The sequence below is a fragment of the Bos indicus x Bos taurus genome, chromosome 5 (genome assembly GCF_003369695.1).
Source record: "Bos indicus x Bos taurus breed Angus x Brahman F1 hybrid chromosome 5, Bos_hybrid_MaternalHap_v2.0, whole genome shotgun sequence".
Taxonomy (NCBI): Eukaryota; Metazoa; Chordata; class Mammalia; order Artiodactyla; family Bovidae; genus Bos; species Bos indicus x Bos taurus.
In genome coordinates this window covers 111,838,252-111,852,243 of record NC_040080.1, presented here as the reverse complement: position 1 = coordinate 111,852,243, position 13,992 = coordinate 111,838,252, and positions in this window count along the sequence as shown.

Genomic DNA, 13,992 nt, shown 5'->3' with positions numbered 1-13,992 from the left:
GACTATGAACAAAGCTAGTGGAGGTGATGGAATTCCAGTTGAGATATTTCAAATCCTGAAAGATGATGTTGTGTAAGTGCTGCACTCAATATGCCAGCAATTTTGGAAAACTCAGCAGTGGCCACAGGACTGGAAAAGGTCAGTTTTCATTCCAATCCCAAAGAAAGACAATGCCAAAGAATGCTCAAGCCATGGCACAGTTGCACTTATCTAACATGCTAGTAAACTAATGCTCAAAATTCTCCAAGCCAGGTTTCAGTAATACATGAACCGTGAACTTCCAGATGTTCAAGCTGGTTTTAGAAAAGGCAGAGGAACCAGAGATGAAATTGCCAACAACTGCTGGATCATGGAAAAAGGAAGAGTGTTCTAGAAAAACATCTATTTCTGCTTTATTGACTATGCCAAAGCCTTTGACTGTGTGGATCACAATAAAGTGTGGAAAATTCTGAAAGAGATGGGAATACCAGACCACCTGACCTGCCTCTTGAGAAACCTGTATGCAGGTCAGGAAGCAACAGTTAGAACTGGACATGGAACAACAGACTGGTTCCAAATAGAAAAAGGATTATGTCAAGGCTGTATATTGTCACCCTGTTTATTTAACTTATATGCAGAATACATCATGAGAAATGCTGGGCTGGAAGAAGCACAATCTGGAATCAAGATTGACAGGAGCATCTCAATAAGCTCAGATATGCAGATGACACCACCCTTATGGCAGAAAGTGAAGAGGAACTCAAAAGCCTCTTGATGAAAGTGAAAGAGGAGAGTGAAAAAGTTGACTTTAAGCTCAAATTTCAGAAAACTAAGATCATGGCATCTGGTCCCATCACTTCATGGGAAATAGATCGGGAAACAGTGGAAACAGTGTCAGACTTTATTTTTGGGGGCTCCAAAACCACTGCAGATGGTGATTGCAGCCATGAAATTAAAAGACGCTTACTCCTTGGAAGGAAAGTTATGACCAACCTAGATAGCATATTCAAAAGCAGAGACATTACTTTGCCAACAAAGGTCCATCTAGTCAAGGCTATGGTTTTTCCAGTGGTCATGTATGGATGTGAGAGTTGGACTGTGAAGAAAGCTGAGCACCGAAGAATTGATGCTTTTGAACTGTGGTGTTGGAGAAGACTCTTGAGAGTCCCTTGGACTGCAAGGAGATCCAACTAGTCCATTCTGAAGGAGATCAGTCCTGGGATTTCTTTGGAGGGAATGATACTGAAGCTGAAACTCCAGTACTTTGACCACCTCATGTGAAGAGTTGTCTCATTGGAAAGGACTCTGATATTGGGAGGGATTGGGGGCAGGAGGAGAAGGGGACACCAGAAGATGAGGTGGCTGGATGGCATCACCAACTCAATGGACTGTGCTTGAGTGAACCCGGGAGTTTGTGATGGACAGGGAGGCCTGGTGTGCTGCGATTCATGGGGTTGCAAAGAGTCTAACACAACTGAGCGACTGAACTGAACTGAATATTTTTTTGTTTGTTTAGTTTATCTTTTTATCTTTAGCACAGTAATTTTAAGTGAGTTCTTAAAAAGACAGAAAATTTCATGTGAGTTGTAAGACTAAGCATGTGGCTCAAAATCACATTTTCCCTTAGGAAAAATAGACAGTCAAAACAAATATCTATCCAACCTACATGAGAAAAGCTTGACAAATTGAATGAATCCCCAAAGTCAAGAACCAAACTGTATTAAAACTTTAAAAAGTTCTTTTATAATACAAGCCTCTTTTTTTAAAGGTTATAAGTTCATGTATTTTTCTCTGTAATGCTCCATGAAGACAAGGTCAACTTCTGTTTTGATCATCAGCTAACCCCATTTTTTGGCAAAATATCTGATGCATATATCATGTTGAAGTATTCATTAAAAATAACAAGAACATCTTAAATTTTTAATGTGTGTATTTTGTGTGTTGTGAATAGTATATTTTAAAAAACACATAGGTGGTATGTTTCCTGAACCCTCGTATATCACTGAGAATTTCACTCTCTTCTGGCATGGAAGACTTGGTTCTTTATAAAATTCTTGAATTTTAAACTTATTTGCTCAATATCTTTAACAGTAAATCCAGGGCCTTTTTGACATCTTTAAATTCAAAACTACTTCATTTTTGTCCATGGTTTATAGGTGTTGAAACAGGCCCATCCTTTTGAAATTTAAAACTTTTGCAGGACATATTTTGTTATGGATCTTACATAATTTTGATGGGAGCATAGTGGTTCCCATTTATCTGTATACTTAATTCCTATTTTAATTAAAACAATTTTCCTAATTTCTGTTAATATTATTCCTGTTATTTATTCTTCATGCATGTTTATAATTTTTTATTCACTCTCCAATGAGGCATCTCAAAAATATGAAGAAATACAAACCTTCTGCTAAAGATTGTTGTAACTAGTAGTCATTTGTGAAGAGATAAAACTGGATTACTATCACACCTTACTGCACAATAAATTCCAAATGGATTAGAGGTGAGAATTTGGAAACTTAAAACTATTGTGTGCTCAAAGAAAGCAGGGGCAAATTGTTTTAGAACCAGAGAAAGGGAAGCACTTTTAATTATGACTTAAACCATTACTAGACTTGAGTACATTAAAACTTGCTTTCTAGAAAACACTAATAAATAAAAATTATAATTACATACTGAGGAACGTTATTTGAGGACTATTTGTTGTTCAGTCAGTAAATCATGTCCATATCTTTGCAACCCCACGGACTGCAGCATGCCAGGCTCCCCTGTCTTTCGCCATCTAAACAGAAAATGTTAATTGTTCTAATGTAAATTATTCAGAGAGGAAGAAATGAAAATAACTCTTAAACATGTGAAGAGACAGAAAATCTTATTCATGATAATGCAAATAATCATTAAAATCTTATTCCTAAGCTCTTTGATAAAAACCTACAAATTTGATAATAAACCCTGTTGTGTGGAAACAGGAAGGTCTAGTCATTGCTGATGGGAATGCAAAATGGCTCAACACTTATGATGAAAAACGTGGCAAGACCTAGAAAAGTTGCTGGCATTTACCAGTTCACTGGCAAGTACTTTTCCAGGCATCTATTCCTAAGATGTACCAGTAAAAGCATAAAATTATTAGGGCAAATAGCTATTCATTGTAGCATTATTTATAGTGTAAAAGTATTGAAAATGGCTCATATCCTTCAGTTGGGGACTTATTGAATAGTTATTTTCTGTCTACACCATCAAATATTAATACATTGTAGCTGCAAAATAGAATGATGAATATCTGAATAAATTGATATGTAGTAATTTCCAGGATATACTGCAGAGTAAAAAAAGGGAAGATGCCAAACAATTTACATGGTATGCTATCTTTTGTGCAAGAAATATACTAGTAATATATTCATATTTTCTTACATTTATTTACAAAAGTAATCACTAGATAATTTTTAAAAACAGATACCTGTAGAACAGTGGAGATTAAATGGTTTGATGAAAAAGTCATTGAATATAATTACTATTCCAATATTTTTGTTACAAATCTTATATTTTTGGACTGAACGGTAGATCACTTTGGGAAATAAGGGAAAGGCGTATCTACTTTCTTTAAGGTGAAAATGTTCACATCTTTTTTAGGTCACTGTACTGATTTATTCTTAATTAAAATTTATTGCTTTTTTGGTTACTGGAAATTCTTCACCGAATCTGCCAGCAGGTTGACTTTGAGTCTCTCTTTTTCAACATGATAATTTTCTTTTCCTATCTTTTCATGACATCTTAAAGGAAAAAAAAAGTTGGAGAAGCTATGCTTTATACTACTTAAAAATTTACACAATAAATTATGAATTTTAATTATTTTGTCTATACTATATGTCTAAGATCTGACAAGATAAGTGCTATCAATCTCCTTTTTAAAATGGTCTTCTTAGCCAAATTATTGTGAGAATGCTTTCAGAGTTGAGTTTAAATATGATACTGACTGTCCATTATTGTAAGAGAGAACCAGTCTATCCTAAAGTTTACTACTGGGTACTTTTTGTGTTATCCAATTATGCATGCCCACTTTAAAAGTGGGAATTCCAACAGAATTCTTAGAAACACATTTCAGTAACCGATTATCCTTATCATCATGGGAGATTTTTATATGTCAGTTAAATCCCTATTTTTTCAATATGAATGAACTGCTTGTTAGACTATCCCTCATTAATTGAGGTAGTTCAATAGTAGTATTTTGTTGTATCTCTCGGGATTTATTTTTCTGCTTATAAAACTTATTGCTTCTTTTTCAATTATCTTTCTTATATGCTTCAAAAATAATGAAGAGTATGTTCATCTGAACATACATCATGAGATATAAATATATTCATGAAATATCTCATGAGATAAATTTCACTTACCAATATTACATCCCTTATATAACCACACTTATCATGCCTGAAAAAGTTTCTAGTGGCCATTCACCTGATGCTTTAAATCACTTAGTTATAATTTTTAACCTTATCACACAGAAAAAAAAGTGCTAATCAAAAGAGATTATTCTAATTTTACTCTAAATCATTAGTAAAAGAAAATTAGGAAATAATATTTCTAATGAAAGTAATTTTACATAGAAAACTAGTTTAGCTCCTAAAGTCTACAAGCAATAAATGCTAGAGAGGGTGTGGAGAAAAGGGAACCCTCTTACACTGTTGGTGGGAATGCAAACTAGTACAGCCACTATGGAGAACAGTGTGGAGATTCCTTAAGAAACTGGAAATAGAACTGCCTTATGACCCAGCAATCCCACTGCTGGGCATACACACTGAGGAAACCAGAATTGAAAGAGACACATGTACCCCAATGTTCATCACAGCACTGTTTATAATAGCCAGGACATGGAAGCAACCTAGATGTCCATCAGCAGATGAATGGATAGAAAAGCTGTGGTACATATACACAATGGAGTATTACTCAGCCATTAAAAAGAATACATTTGAATCAGTTCTAATGAGGTAGATGAAACTGGAGCCTATTATACAGAGTGAAGTAAGCCAGAAAGAAAAACACCAATACAGTATACTAACGCATATATATGGAATTTAGAAAGATGGTAACAATAACCCTGTATACGAGACAGCAAAAGAGACACTGATGTATAGAACAGTCTTTTGGACTCTGTGGGAGAGGGAGAGGGTGGGATGATTTGGGAGAATGGCATTGAAACACGTATAATATCATATATGAAACGAGTCCCCAGTCCAGGTTTGATGCACGATACTGGATGCTTGGGACTGGTGCACTGGGACGACCCAGAGGGATGGTATGGGGAGGGAGGAGGGAGGAGGGTTCAGGATGGGGAACACGTGTATACTTGTGGTGGATTCATTTCGATATTTGGCAAAACCAATACAATATTGTAAAGTTTAAACATAAAATAAAATTAGATTTTGCATAGTTTAAAAAAAAAAGAAAACTAGTTTAGCTATATAAAATTATCTTTTAAAGTATTCTGCATTGGAGATTATATTTTCTAACAGTAAGTTTTTATGGAGCTTAGATAACTAAATAATGTTAAGTGATTTAGTCAAAGGAATGTATGAGTACTGGAAAGTGTATGTGAATTAGTATGTTGCTATTCAGTCACTAAGTAACGTCACCTCTTTGTGACCCCACGGACTGCAGCATGCCAGGCTTCCCTGTCTCACAGTTGCTCAAACTCAGTGTCCATTGAGTCAGTGATGCCATACAAACATTTCATCCTCTGTCACCCCTTTCTCCTCCTGCCCTGAATCTTTCCCAGCATCAGGGTCTTTTTCCAAAGAGTCAGCTCTTTGCATCAGGTAGCCAAAGTATTGGAGCTTCAGGTTCAGCATCAGTTCTTCCAATGACTATTCATGCTTGATTTCCTTTAGGATGGACTGGTTTGATCTCCTTGCTCTCCTAGGGACTCTCAAGAGTCTTCTCTTGCACCACGATTGGAAAGGATCAATTCTTCAGCACTCAGCCTTCTTTATGGTCCAACTCTCACATCATACATTACTACTGGAAAACCCGTGGCTTTGACTATACGGTCCTTTGTTGGCAAAGTGATGTCTCTGCTTTTTAATATGCTATCTAGGTCTGTCATAGCTTTTCTTCCAAGGAGAAAGCATTTTTTAATTTCATGGTTGCAGTCACCATCAGCAGTGATTTTGGAGCTCAAGAAAATAAAGTCTGTCACTGTTTCCATTGTTTCCTCATTGATTTGCCATCTATTTGATGGGACTGGATGCCATGATCTTAGTTTTTTGAATGTTGAATTTTAAGCCAGCTTTTTCACCCTCTTCTTTCACCTTCACTAAAAGGCTCCTTATTTCCTCTTCACTTTCTGCCATTAGAGTGTTATCATCTGCATATCTTAGGTTGTTGATATTTCTCCCAGCAATCTTAACTCCAGCTTGTGATTCATCCAGCCCAGCATTTCACATGATGTACTCTGCATATAAGTTAAATAAGCAGGGTGACAATATATAGCCTTGATGTACTTCCTTCCCAATTGAATTAGAAAGAAATTTGTTAAATATATAATGTCAGTAGTTAAATGCATAAAAGGCAATACTGATAATGTGAACGTTTTTCTAACATATATCAAGGTATATGTGGTTTGAAATTTTGACCTTATATTACCATAATAAGAGGAAATGTTTTTTATTTTATTTTAAAAGAACATTATTTTGCTTCTAGACAAAAATTTGATAGCCCAAAAGAAATTAGAAATGAAGTTTCACTGATATCATATATACATACTTGAAACATTGCTTTTGGAATCAGTTCTCAAGATTTGAAAAAGATACGTACTTTTGCTTGTTTTAATTTATCACTAGTTTTAATGCCATATAATAGATTCTGAGTAAAAGTGTATTGGATTTTAAAAATGAATTTATTCATTTATTAAAATAAGCAAAATATTTTTGTTATGAAAAGATTCTGAAGCAAGCTACATCAGTGAAAGATTTAGTTTCATATTAATCTTTCATTTATTTTAAACTTAATTCATTCTTTGAAGAACTAGAAATTACTGGTGTCTGGATCACATCATCTGCCTATAATTTTCAGTTCAGTTCAGTGGATATAAAAATGACTTTTTCTCTTGATAATCCTCCATATTGGACTGTAAAGGATTATTTTGCTTCAAGGACTGTTTATCAGTAGAAGTATAAGCAGAATATAAACTTATATTTTCTACCAGTACAGCTCCCCATGGGTCTAAGTCTGTGAAGGATAACTATTCCTTCTTCACAGATTGCCAGTGACCAAAGGCGGGGAGGGGAGAGGAACTTCCAACAATGAAATAGAAAAATTAGATTTTGAATTAATAAGCATTGAGTCTACTGTGATCACCCATCATGATTAAAATCAGAGATCTTTCAAGTGTCTCTAATTTAAATAGGTCTTTTTGTTTTATAAAATCCCATGGGCCATTCAGAATGACTGGATCAGCTCTTTCACCTTATCACTGCACCAGTGCTGTAATTCAGTCATTGTAAAATCAGTTCTTCCCATGTTTCTACAGCCTAAGCAAAACTGAATTTAAACACAGAAAAAGTGGATATTGTTAGTAGAAACCAGAAAGAGATATTTTATGCATTACTTTTACTTTCCCTCTTTCTAATTAACTTGGACTTTTCAATGAAAACAGATTGTAGAGCTGTTCTTTGTGTGATATGGAGGAATGAAATACAACTGATGGTTGACTCTGAGATTTAAAAGCTTCTTTACAAATATTGTGCCATTTCACTTTTGGAACAAGATACTAAGAGAGTAAATGCATTTATAGATAATGAAATCTGATTGTCAGAGAAGATAAATTTAACATGGTTCCTCTGATTCCCAACATTGAGAGCTTTAGTTTCTAAGCCTGCCTTACCTACTTTTGACAATAAAAGGAAAGAAAGGAGTAGATGGATTTTATCTCGGACATACATATTTTATGTGGGCACTGTATATCCATTCATTCAATACAGATTTGTTGAGTTCCTATTATGATATGGTTACAGAAGATAGGCATTTGGAATACAATGATGAACAACACAGATAAACTCCTTGCACCAGAAAATTAAACAAACCTATACACTAGAAAAAGTGCTACATAAATGGACTTCTAATTTTGGCTAAGACAGGGTATCTTGTAACACAAAAATGTTCCACAAGAGAACAAAAAGAGAAGTCTGATTTTTTTTTAATATATTTAAAAATTATAGACACTGAAGAACAACTGAGAATTTTGTTGACATAATCATTGAGAAATAAACAATTATGGAGGTTAAACCAACCAATATGTTATAGCTCTTTCATTTTCTCACGATTTTAAATGTGAGGCAGAAGGACAAACCCAGAGAAAAGGCCTCTACTAATAGGTAGAGAAACAGCACAGGCTGCTTTCTGGGAATATAAAGACAAAAAGAAAACATAAGGGGCAGATATCTCAGTCAGATGGGTGGTACAGAGAACTGATACCAATACTCGTCAGTTTTTATTTGAGATACTTGCCGAATTTCAAAGCTAAATGGGACAAAAGATGAGAAACCAAGCACAAGCTATGAAAAAAAAATTTTTTTTTTAAATCGGTAGTCTCTACCTGTTAAGAAAACTAGGATTAGAATTCAGAACTCAGCACTGAACATTCCACATATACCTGGAGGGCTACATGTCAAGAAGTTTTCCACCTATATTTTCTTCTAGAAGTTTATGGTTTTAAATGTTACATTCAAATCTTTAGCCCATTTTAAGTTGTGTGTGTGTGTGATGTTAAATAGTGGTTGAGTTTCATTCTCTTGTATGTGGCTGTCCAGTTTCCCCAATATTGTCTCTGAAAAGGTAATTTTCCCTCCATTGATTTTCTTTTTAATATGAATTGACTGTTTATACATAGGTTTATTTCTGGGCCCTTTATTCTGTTCCATTGATCTGTGAGTCTTTTTTATATGCCAATGCCATTTTGATTACTATAGCTTTGTAATATATTTTAAATCAGAGAGCACAAAGTCTCCAGCTTTGTTCTTCTTTCCCGAGATTCCTTAGGCTACTCTTAGCATGTTCAAGGTCTTTAGTGGTTCTGTACACATTTCAGGATGGTTTGTTCTAAATCTGTGAAAAATGACACTGGAATTTTGACAGGGATTGCATTGAATCTGTACACTATTTGGGTAGTACAAACATTTTAACAGTATTAATATTTATAACTCATGAACACAGAATATCATTTATTTGCATTTTCTTCAATTTCTTTTATCAGTGTCATAGCTTCAGTGTACAAATCTTTCACCTCTTGGTTAAATGATTCCTAGGTATTTTATTCTTTTTGAAGCAATTGTAAATGGGGTTGTTTGCTTGATTTTTCTTTCTAGTTTCTTATTCATGTATAGAAACATGACAGATTTCTTTATACTGATGTAAGATCCTGAAATTTTTCTGAGTAAATTAATTAGTCTTATGTTCTTTGATGGACTCCTAGGGTTTTCTATATGTAGTATTATATCCTCTGCAAATAGTGACAGTTTTAATTCTTCCTTTCTGATTTGGATGCCTTTCCTTACCTTTTCTTGCCTATATGCTCTGGCTGGGACATCCAATACTATGTGAATTAAAGTGGAAAGAGTGGGAATCCTTGTATTGCCCCTGGTAATCGGGGAAAAGTTTTCAGTTTTTCACCATCGAGTATGGTTTTACCTGTGGGCTTCTTATACATGGCCTTTGTCACATTGTACTTCCCTCTATATCCACTTTGTTGAGAGTTTTTATCATAAATGGATGTTGAATATTTTCAAATGCTTTTTCTGCATCTATGGAGATGATTGTATTATTTTTTCTTTTTTGTTAATGTGGTATACCACATTGACTGATTTTGATCAATCTTTTACTGAACCATCCTTGCATCCATGGAATAAATCTCACTTGATCGTGGTACATAATCCTTTTAGCGTATTGTTGAAAACGAAGATCATGCCATCCAGTCCCACCATTTCATGGCAAATAGATGGGGAAACAGTGGAAACAGTGTCAGACTTTATTTTTCTGGGCTCCAAAATCACTACAGATGGTGACTGCAGCCATGAAATTAAAAGACGCTTACTCCTTGGAAGGAAAGTTATGACCAACCTAGATAGCATATTCAAAAGCAGAGACATTACTTTGCCAACAAAGGTCCGTCTAGTCAAGGCTATGGTTTTTCCTGTGGTCATGTATGGATGTGAGAGTTGGACTGTGAAGAAGGCTGAGCACCGAAGAATTGATGCTTTTGAACTGTGGTGTTGGAGAAGACTCTTAAGAGTCCCTTGGACTGCAAGGAGATCCAACCAGTCCATTCTGAAGGAGATCAGCCCTGGGATTTCTTTGGAAGGAATGATGCTAAAGCTGAAACTCCAGTACTTTGTCCACCTCATGCGAAGAGTTGACTCATTGGAAAAGACTCTGATGCTGGGAGGGATTGGGGGCAGGAGGAGAAGGGGAAGACAGAGGATGAGATGGCTGGATGGCATCACTGACTCTATGGATGTGAGTCTGAGTGAACTCCGGGAGTTGGTGATAGACAGGAAGGCCTGGCGTGCTGCGATTCATGGGGTCGCAAAGGGTCGGACATGACCAAGTGACAGATCTGATCTGATCTGACCTGAAGTCAATTTGCTAATACTTTGAGAATTTTGCACCTGTATTCAACAGTGATATTGCTCTGTAATTTTCTTGTCTTGTGGCATTCTGGTCTGGTTTCAGTATCAGGGTAATTCTGGCTGTATGATATGAGTTTGAAAGCATTCCCTCCTCCTCTGTTTTTGAAAGAGTTTGAGAATGGCTAGTGTTAATTCTTCTTTGAATATGTGGTAGAGTTTACCAGAGAAGAAATCCAATCCTGGGCTTTTGTTTGTTGAAAGGTTTTTGATTACTGATTTAATTTCCTTATTAGTTATTTGTCTGTTCAGACTTTCTGTTTCTTCAGGATTCAGTCTTGGTAGGTTGTATATTTCTTGGAATGTATCTATTTCTTCTGTTTTGTCCATTTTGTTGGTATATAATTGTTCGTAGTAGTTTCTTATAATGTTTTGAATAACTGCAGTATCAGTTATAGCATCTCTTTCATTTCTGATTTATTTAGGCTTCTCTATATCTCTTGATGAATCTAGTATATAGTTTGTCCATTTTGTTTATCTTTCAAAGAACCAGCATTTACTTTCAATGAATTTTTTTTTTCCATGAAGGCGTGGAAAGTTAACTATTGTGTGAGAATTAGATACTTGAAAGAGGGAAATAAAGGACAGTGAAAAATGATGTGGCCAGATAACCAAGGAATTAAATAATTGGTTCAAAAGGCCTTCATATCCAATACATGCTAAAGACTAGCTGCTGCTGCTGCTGCTGCTAAGTCGCTTCAGTTGTGTCCGACTCTGTGTGACCCCATAGACAGCTGCTACCCTCACTTAATAGAAAACATGTACACCTTTGAGAAGCTCATCAAACTCTGGTCAATGAGTTAAATCTTTAGAAGCAGATTCTACTGGTTTTACACAAACAAAACAATGTAGTATTCATTTCGTTCAATTGGTTTAGAGCAAATTCCTATTCATTTGAACTGAACTGTTGAAATGTTATTCTATCTCAGAAAAACTGCTCAACATTTTAAATTATTTCATTTAACCGTCATTAAAAATCTTCCTAGAGGTAGCATCAGATTTGAAATCCAGCTCTGCTTGACTATGGAGCAGACTTTTGTCAGATATAATATTCTGAGGAATAAATATTATCAGTAGATATGCTGCTAGGAGATTAGGGGAATCCCAATAGGACATGAAGGAATGTTCTGGTTACCTAGGGGAAGAGTGGAGGAGACCTTGTTAAATGCCAAACTGTGTGTATAAAAAACTATAGACATATCATTCTCATCCTATGTATAAGGAATATGATCCTCAGTTGATCAGTCACAAAGGTCGAATCAAAATTCAACCACAGTTTTCTGTATCCTAGGGCGGTGTATCACAAAAATTAAATTGCATAGTTAAGTTGGCTATATTGTTGAAAGGCAGGGTTTGATCGAATAGGTCTAAAGTGTGTCTGGGATTTTTTGTTTCTAACAAACTCCCAAGTGATGAAGGTGTTACTGATTATTTCCCACTTTGAGTAGAAAGATCCTAAAGAGAGTTGAACACTGAGATACTGAAAGATGATAAATGAAAGATTAACTGTTTTGAGTATTTGGAATCATTACAAAAGGAATTATTGAGTTCTCGTCCTTTATTTCTACTAAAAGATGGCAAAGCTCAGTACACAGAAAGTATCTTTATTCCACTTCTATGACTAGAAACAATCAGAAGGTGAACATTAAGTGATAATTAAAACAATAAACCATACCATACCATATTCCACTAGGGCAGTAGGGGTGTTGTGGGAAAATCCTTGAGTCTCAGTAGGTTTCTGCATATGGTTTCCATGTCAGTTCAAGTAGGGGTTAGTGATGCTTTTCTGCCATAAAATAAGAGGTAATCTGGGGTACTGAGGAGGAAGAATGGTGTTTGTATTGTTTTTAAATTAAGAGCTTTATAGTGGCTATGATTGAGTTATGCATATGCAGCTGAAGAATCCATTTTTATTTTTCTTTACTGTGGTTATTATAGTCAAAACCAAGAAACCATTATTTTATTTTTAATTGTAGTTTTTCAGTTTTGTGCATTTCATTTTTTGGAGGGTGGGGGATCAGGAGGGAAGCTGATAGAGTTAACTATGAGTTTTCACCCCAGGGTAGGTGTCTCATTTTGTAGAACTTTTGAAAACTGAAGAAACATACTTTTCATGAGTTCTTAAAACATTATTTTATTTTGACCTACCATGTGAAAATACTGGAAGTTGCTAACAATAATAAGTTCATTTCTATGGAAATGGTCTAGATATTATTTAATCAGTCTTGCTAGATGCTGAACAATTCATGAACTTCTTGTTGAAATTCAATAAGCAGTTCATGAATACTTGAAAAAAGAGATTCTGTTTTTTTTTAAAAATCAGAAACTGGTAAGTTCTCTTGGTAACAAATGCTCTCCCATCAAATTCAAAACTGTTATGAAACATCTCAGTTTTAAAACCCATCCTGAGTGCATTCACAGGAGAGAGAATAGACAAGGTGTGACCACAAGGTAATGAAATTCATTTTCTTAGGTGATTTGTAAAACAGGCTCTCTGAACACAATTCCAGAAGAGAATTCTGGAAAAGATTTCAAGCCAGGGTAGCTTCATTATAATTAGCATAGTCTCCCAGAGTGCGTTCTTAGAAGGTCAGCACTCATTGTGGTGTTTGTTAGTAATTGTCTTTGTTATTTTACTGTCACACCTTTTATGTTCAGGATGACACTTTGTAACTAAAAGAATATCGTTCAAAGACCCTTGGAGAGGAGGATGCAAGGAGCCTGGTACACATATGGAATGTAGGAAAAGAAAATAAAATCAAGTTCCTGGTACTATCAGTGTACATTCTTATTCTGTTGTGGGTGCATTTTTAATTGCTCTCCTTAAAAGCTAGTTCCAGAAGCTTTAGAAATAAATAGCTATCTGTCATTATCCTATTACAAGTGAATAGCCTCTGAATGCTGTCCTGTTTTTCAGAAAAGAAAAAAAAGACATTTAGAAATCATTCTAAAATATAGCTTCTACAGATATTTCCTACAGGTAAACTTACTAGCCTGTTAAACATTTGTAATCACACAGAGCCTCAGATATGGAACTGCAAGCATGTTAGCACAGGGTGAAATCTCAGTGCTCAGAAGGTATTCAGCACTCACAGTGAGCTCATTTCCAGCACTGGCGCTGCACCAGCTCTCCAGAGAGCTGAAGCTGCCAGTCCACCCTCCTGTCTCCCTTGGAGGAGAATAGGTGGTAGCAACAATTCATGTGGGTGGAAACTGAAGAAATAGAAGGATAAGGTAGAGGAGGAAGGAATGGTGGCTCGTGCAAGGCAGTGATAGAGTACATGACACAGCTTGAATTCAATGGGTTTCTGTTCCTGGTTTTAGGCTGATGTGCGCAGCT